Source organism: Artemia sp. Qi Xiang Cuo, unplaced genomic scaffold, assembly GCF_049724085.1.
Source record: "Artemia sp. Qi Xiang Cuo unplaced genomic scaffold, ASM4972408v1 HiC_scaffold_779, whole genome shotgun sequence".
NCBI classification, from domain to species: Eukaryota; Metazoa; Arthropoda; class Branchiopoda; order Anostraca; family Artemiidae; genus Artemia; species Artemia sp. Qi Xiang Cuo.
In genome coordinates, this window is record NW_028298188.1 from 1 (window position 1) to 5,771 (window position 5,771).

At 34.7% G+C, this 5,771-nt stretch overlaps 1 long non-coding RNA gene across 1 annotated transcript; it reads right to left on the bottom strand.

Annotated features, from left to right (window-relative positions):
• Nucleotides 1–2,925: 2,925 nt before the first annotated feature.
• LOC148938807 (uncharacterized) lies at nt 2,926–4,347 on the bottom strand (the record flags this gene model as incomplete). Its single annotated transcript, XR_016143622.1, has 2 exons — nt 2,926–3,037; nt 4,188–4,347. It is a non-coding gene; the product is annotated as an uncharacterized LOC148938807 (long non-coding RNA).
• Between the last annotated feature and the right edge of the window lie 1,424 nt (nt 4,348–5,771).

Here is a 5,771-nt window from a genome sequence, read left to right on the forward strand (position 1 = left end):
GTAATGGGATCAATTTTCAAAAACATCAAAATTTTCCAATTAAAGTTACCCGAGTAAAGAATAAAGTCACCCAAAACATGAACCTGAAAAATTCAAGTAACCTACAGATCGAGCAAGACTCAAGCTTTCAATTTAACATAGTGAAACAAATGTATCTAATTGTACATTGTAATGATACATTGTAACAAACATCGTAAGAATCTTTCCCACAGAAAATCTAATAAATAAATCCGCCTTTGTGTCGCCAAAGTATGCAATAAATCAAATCTTATATGACAGGCGACTAACAATGTAATTTAATCTTAAGAGCTTGAAATACCAAACAATGATGTTAATGTGTTAAAAGATGTTAATGTGTAAAACTTTTTTTCTTGCAAACTATTTTAATTCATACATATCAGTGTATTGTAGTTAGATGTTTTAGATGTAGATAGATGTTTTTGAAGTCAGATACCTATCGTACCAATATAGCGTCAGGTGGAAGTATAAACTAACATTAGAAGTAGCGAATATGTACCACGTTAAGTAATAAAGTAATTACAAAAACAGAACTTAATTAGTTAAAACCATGTAGAAGTATTAGCACATCAGGTGAAGGAATTTTAATATTAGGTGAAGGAATAATAATATAACCGTACCAATATAGCGTCAGGTGGAAGTATAGTCAAGTGTTAGAAAAGGCAAATATGTACCATTTTCAGTAATAAGATAAACGTATCAGGTGGAGGAATTTTGATATTAGGTGGAGGAATAATAATCATCATGTAATCATATAATCTAATGTGTTAGTCAATAGAAACTCTTTGGCCCTTTCGCCAAATAGAGTGAGTAGGTGATGGACTTTAAAGTAATGTTGTCATATATATAGTCTAATAGAGCAATCGGGGATATGGAAGAAAGATATAAAATTTTACCAAAGCAGAGCTAATTCAAGTAAGGAGTACTCAGATAATTTATCTTAAAGAAAAATCAAAATTTGAAAGTGTAGAGAGAGTAGCATAACACAAACGACGAGAACATCGTTAAGAATTAGAAGGATGATATGTAATGGGATCAATTTTCAAAAACATCAAAATCTTCCAAATAAAATTACCCAAGTAAAAATAAAATCACCCAAAATATCAACCTGAAAAATTCAAGTAACCTACAGATCGAGCAAGACTCAAGCTTTCAATTTAACATAGTGAAACAAATGTATCTAATTGTACATTGTAATGATACATTGTAACAAACATCGTAAGAATCTTTCCCACAGAAAATCTAATAAATAAATCCGCCTTTGTGTCGCCAAAGTATGCAATAAATCAAATCTTCTATGACAGGCAACTAACAATGTAATTTAATCTTAAGAGCTTGAAATACCAAACCATCATGAGATGGTAGAATTTATTATACAAAAAAATAGCCACTCGAGATGCAAAATGTTTTTGTATAATCTAATCGTATTGTTCTGAAAACTAAGTTTAGAACTCTGTATCTCAATGTAACTAAAATCCTATTGTCCTTTGACAACTTCCATAAAAGTAAATGATAAGTCTCCTGGAAACTAAGTGACACCTGGCTAGCAAAAAGTTGCAGTGTGAAACTTTGTTTTGTTATGAAAAATTCCAAAGTCATAAGTATTCTGCAAACTAAGTGACACCTGGCTAGCAAAAAGTTGCAGTGTGAAACTTTGTTTTGTTATGAAAAATTCCAAAGTCATAAGTATTCTGCAAACTAAGTGACACCTGGCTAGCAAAAAGTTGCAGTGTGAAACTTTGTTTTGTTATGAAAAATTCCAAAGTCATAAGTATTCTGCAAACTAAGTGACACCTGGCTAGCAAAAAGTTACAGTGTAAAACCTTGTTTTGTTATGAAAAATTCCAAAGTGATATCTTAAAGTCATAAATCATAATTAAACTCAAGTAGCCCATTGGTGTATACCCATCCAATAGTAATATAGGACATATAGTGGAACCAATAGAATCTGTAAAATATACTTGTTAGTAACGCCCGAACGTAACCTCTGGCGAAATTGGGAAAAGTAGATAGCTAGAACTTAGCAATTTTGCGCCAGGCTTACATGAGTCTTAGATGAGTCCTTTTTTAGTCTCCGTTTAGTCTTTTTCAGTCTTAGGAGAGTTTTATGCCAGTTTTTATTACAGACTTATTGTCAGTCTATTATGTGAAGTTTATGCAAACCTAAAAACAATTTTATTGAACGTTATTCCTATTGTCCAAGTGAACCATTTTGCCTAAGTGTATTTTTCTGCAAGTGTGTCGATAATACCGAAGCTCTGTGACAATTATGTGAGTAATAGTAAATACATTACTTTCTTATTTTATCCTCTCTATGTTAATATTTCTCTAGATAGTTAGTCCTTGTGGCTCCACTCGCTCTCAAGGGAACCAGAAACCTTTCAATCTGATTTCGATTTAGTATGGCCATTAATGCAAGCTCCCCATTTGAACCTCTAATGTAAGCTCCCCACACACGAAGTTCCGCCACCACTCAGGTAAGCCACTCGCGAAACTTCAACTAAGAGTTTAACTAAATTTCCCCATTGAATTAATTAATTGGAATTTCCATATTAGGAAACATCAGAAAATATAAGAACCAATAACTTTTTTATTAAACCCCCCCCCCCATTAGAGACCTCAACAAAAGGTCAATAATGACCCAAAGCATTTTTGGGAAGAGTATACCAAGAGAAATGGACAGTTTTCGGACAGTCCTTGATTATTAGCTGTTAGTGAAAGATGTTAGTCTAGCATAAGTAACAAAGGTGATTGATTGGACTCAAGTTATGTTGAGATAGAAGTTAGCTTAGACTCAGGCAACATTTAGACTCGTACTCATCAATTCGTTATGTTTTATCCGTGCTGACTTACCGACTCTCGCGTGTTCAAAGTGCTGTACCTGTATTGCAGTGCATCCATGTCTACCTCATGTAAGTCTTCAATAAATCTCTTGTATTTTTATTTGAGTTTATCCATGCTAGTAAATCTGAGGATAGTCTTGTGTCTCCGTTCGCTCTCATTGGAGTCTGATTTCGACCTATGAAATAACTTGCAAGAACAGCCTAACAATGATGACCTTACTTACAAAAATCAATTAATGAGCTGTAAAACGAAATTCTACAATTCTGGAACAAAATTCCCATGTTCAAGAGCTTAATAATAGTTTTCCTTCGATCTTTTGGCTACGGCGTCGTGTAAAGGCTTCTTTAGCAGCAAGGTCTAAGGAGAACAATAAGAGAATACCATTTAATCACAACCCAAATAATCACCCATAAAATCCCCCCAAAATAATTGACAAAGAGGTTACAAATGGAATAGCATCCCTGGAACTAAACCCTCAAATTAGTGTCCCCTGGAGCCAAAATTGACAACCAAATCCCCCACGGAAGACTTCAGCACCCCAGTTAATCTAATATTAGGCAAATACTTGTACGATACTCATATAACAAAGTCGGTTATTAAAGAATATAGAAACGGCAACCCGCTCAAACTTTGCAGAAAATCTGAAATCGTGAATACTATCACCCTGGAAAACGACAAGTTTATTATGGACTTTACTCTAATATTCGATCAAATAATTCAAACTGATCAAACTTCATACTCTGAGTAAAAGTCAACACCCTTTGATTCAGGCTAAGGACAAATCCAGGGGAAGTGGTATGTGACCTCTGTTTCCATTTTTTACAGTTTTCCCTTCAATTTCGGTCAATTCTAGCATAATTCTCCTATTTTCTGTTGTTCGAAGTCTTGAGCCCCTTTGTCCCCCTGTGCACACATCTTGGTTAGGTCGCTTATATCTCTGTTCTAAAAAAAAAATCAATGAAGTGCTCAGTCGTTTCCTCCGCCATTTTTTACTGACTTAATGTACACCCTAGCCACACAAAGCTCAAAAAACACGGAGAACTAGTAAGACTCAGAGCTCATTCAATACAGAATAAATATAACGCCTTGAATTTCATGACCCCCTATGAGCTTGTAGTTGTCGTAAGAAGCTTGGTAACTCAACTCTTACTAATGGACCGATCTACGACTAAGGGAATGGTGTCATTATATATATTAAATGATCAAAAATTAAAGATAAAACAGATTCAATTTAAGCTAATATTCTCAAGGTATAGCATAATAACAGAGCTGTGAGTCTCTAAATAACCAAGGTTTTTCAGTTTTCAAGGCGTCAAGGCACTCACCAATTTCATGCTCTTCTTCTTGGTTAGTGTCCTCAAGATCAAGAGACCCCTGAACCTCTTGTGAAGTCGCCAAGAGCTTTTCCAGACCTTCCAGTGCTAATTGAAGCGAGGATATCTCATGAACACCCAGCCAACTTGCCATACGACTTCGTTCATCTTTCTAAAAATAGTGCTTATGACAACGGTACAATGCATTTGATATAACTGACCGCTCATATTATATATTCAAACCGTCTTGGATTCTAGCTCTTCATATAACGATCAGAAAACTGCCAACCCACCGAGATCAAGACAAGAAGTGCCGTAGAACTCTTTATACCCATCTGTCCTTTTAGTCAATCTTTAGACATGCTCGGACTTATTTTTAGACAATCAGACCCTCTAATAATAAACGTAAAAGAACTTAAACGTAGACATAGTGAGTAACTAAATGTCTGACAAACTGCTTATCCAAAACCAGAGGGGTATGCAATGTATATGTTATGGAAGGTTAGAGAGTTCAAGTCGTACTTGCACTTCTCAACATTCGTCTTTAGAATATGTTTAACTAGCTAATAAAATCAGTATTTTAAGTGTTTCACATAGATCAGAAGAAGTTAAAGTGCTAACTACAATATGAACAGCATCATTTTTGGTCAACGTCTACGTTGAGTTTCAGACTAATTTTGGTCTACGGCAATTAAAACGTCCTGAATTTGTTATCAATTAATTCAAAAAAGCTTTCCAAGAAAAAACTATTCCAAAACAAAATTAAAGCGTTACATCAAAACAAGCAGAAATAAAAAAAAATACATGATGACTCGAACCTAAAACGAACAGAAATTAAAATGAAGAATCATACCAAACATAAAGATAACATACACTCCTATAGATAAATTGACATATTCTATAACAAAGATAAATTAAAATGAATAATGCTATCAAATATAAACGATAGATATTACCGCCAACAAAAGAAGGACTATCGTCTCCTAAACTATCTAAAGATCAAAGGTTCATTTCCCCTTTACTGAAAATGATTTGTATTTCGAGGCGTGTAAAACGAAGTGCGTTTTTTATTTATCATAACATCAATAAATGAAATAAAAAAAAGTCACAAAGCTAATCAAGGTTTACAATAAAGAGTGTTGCAACTTCCCTCCCAAACTTTCTAAGAGGTCTGAGTGTCACTTACGTTTTACTAAAAACAACATGAGTTTTGAACGGTGTGTTTTTATTTGTGAAAACATCCATAAATAAAATCACCACATTAATCAAGATGACTTGAAAGAATTAATGAAACTAGGCTTATCATTTAATTCCTAATAACAGTATAGGCAAAAGCATAAGCTGCATATGTATGAAACCGGCCTGGGACATCAAGTTTATACGCCCATTCTTGGGGTCCCTTAACACCCTTCTCCCTCCCCAAAAAACTGTTTTGTCCCTTGGCCCAGCAGCTTGAGGCTGTAAGCTAATCGGGGACGGCAAATTTTTAGCCTTATTTTTCGGGCCCCCAGACACCCTTCTCCCTTCCTAAAAGATATTTGGGCCCCTTATCCCGGGAAACGGCACTTAGAAGCTTCAACCCAACAGGGAAAAAAG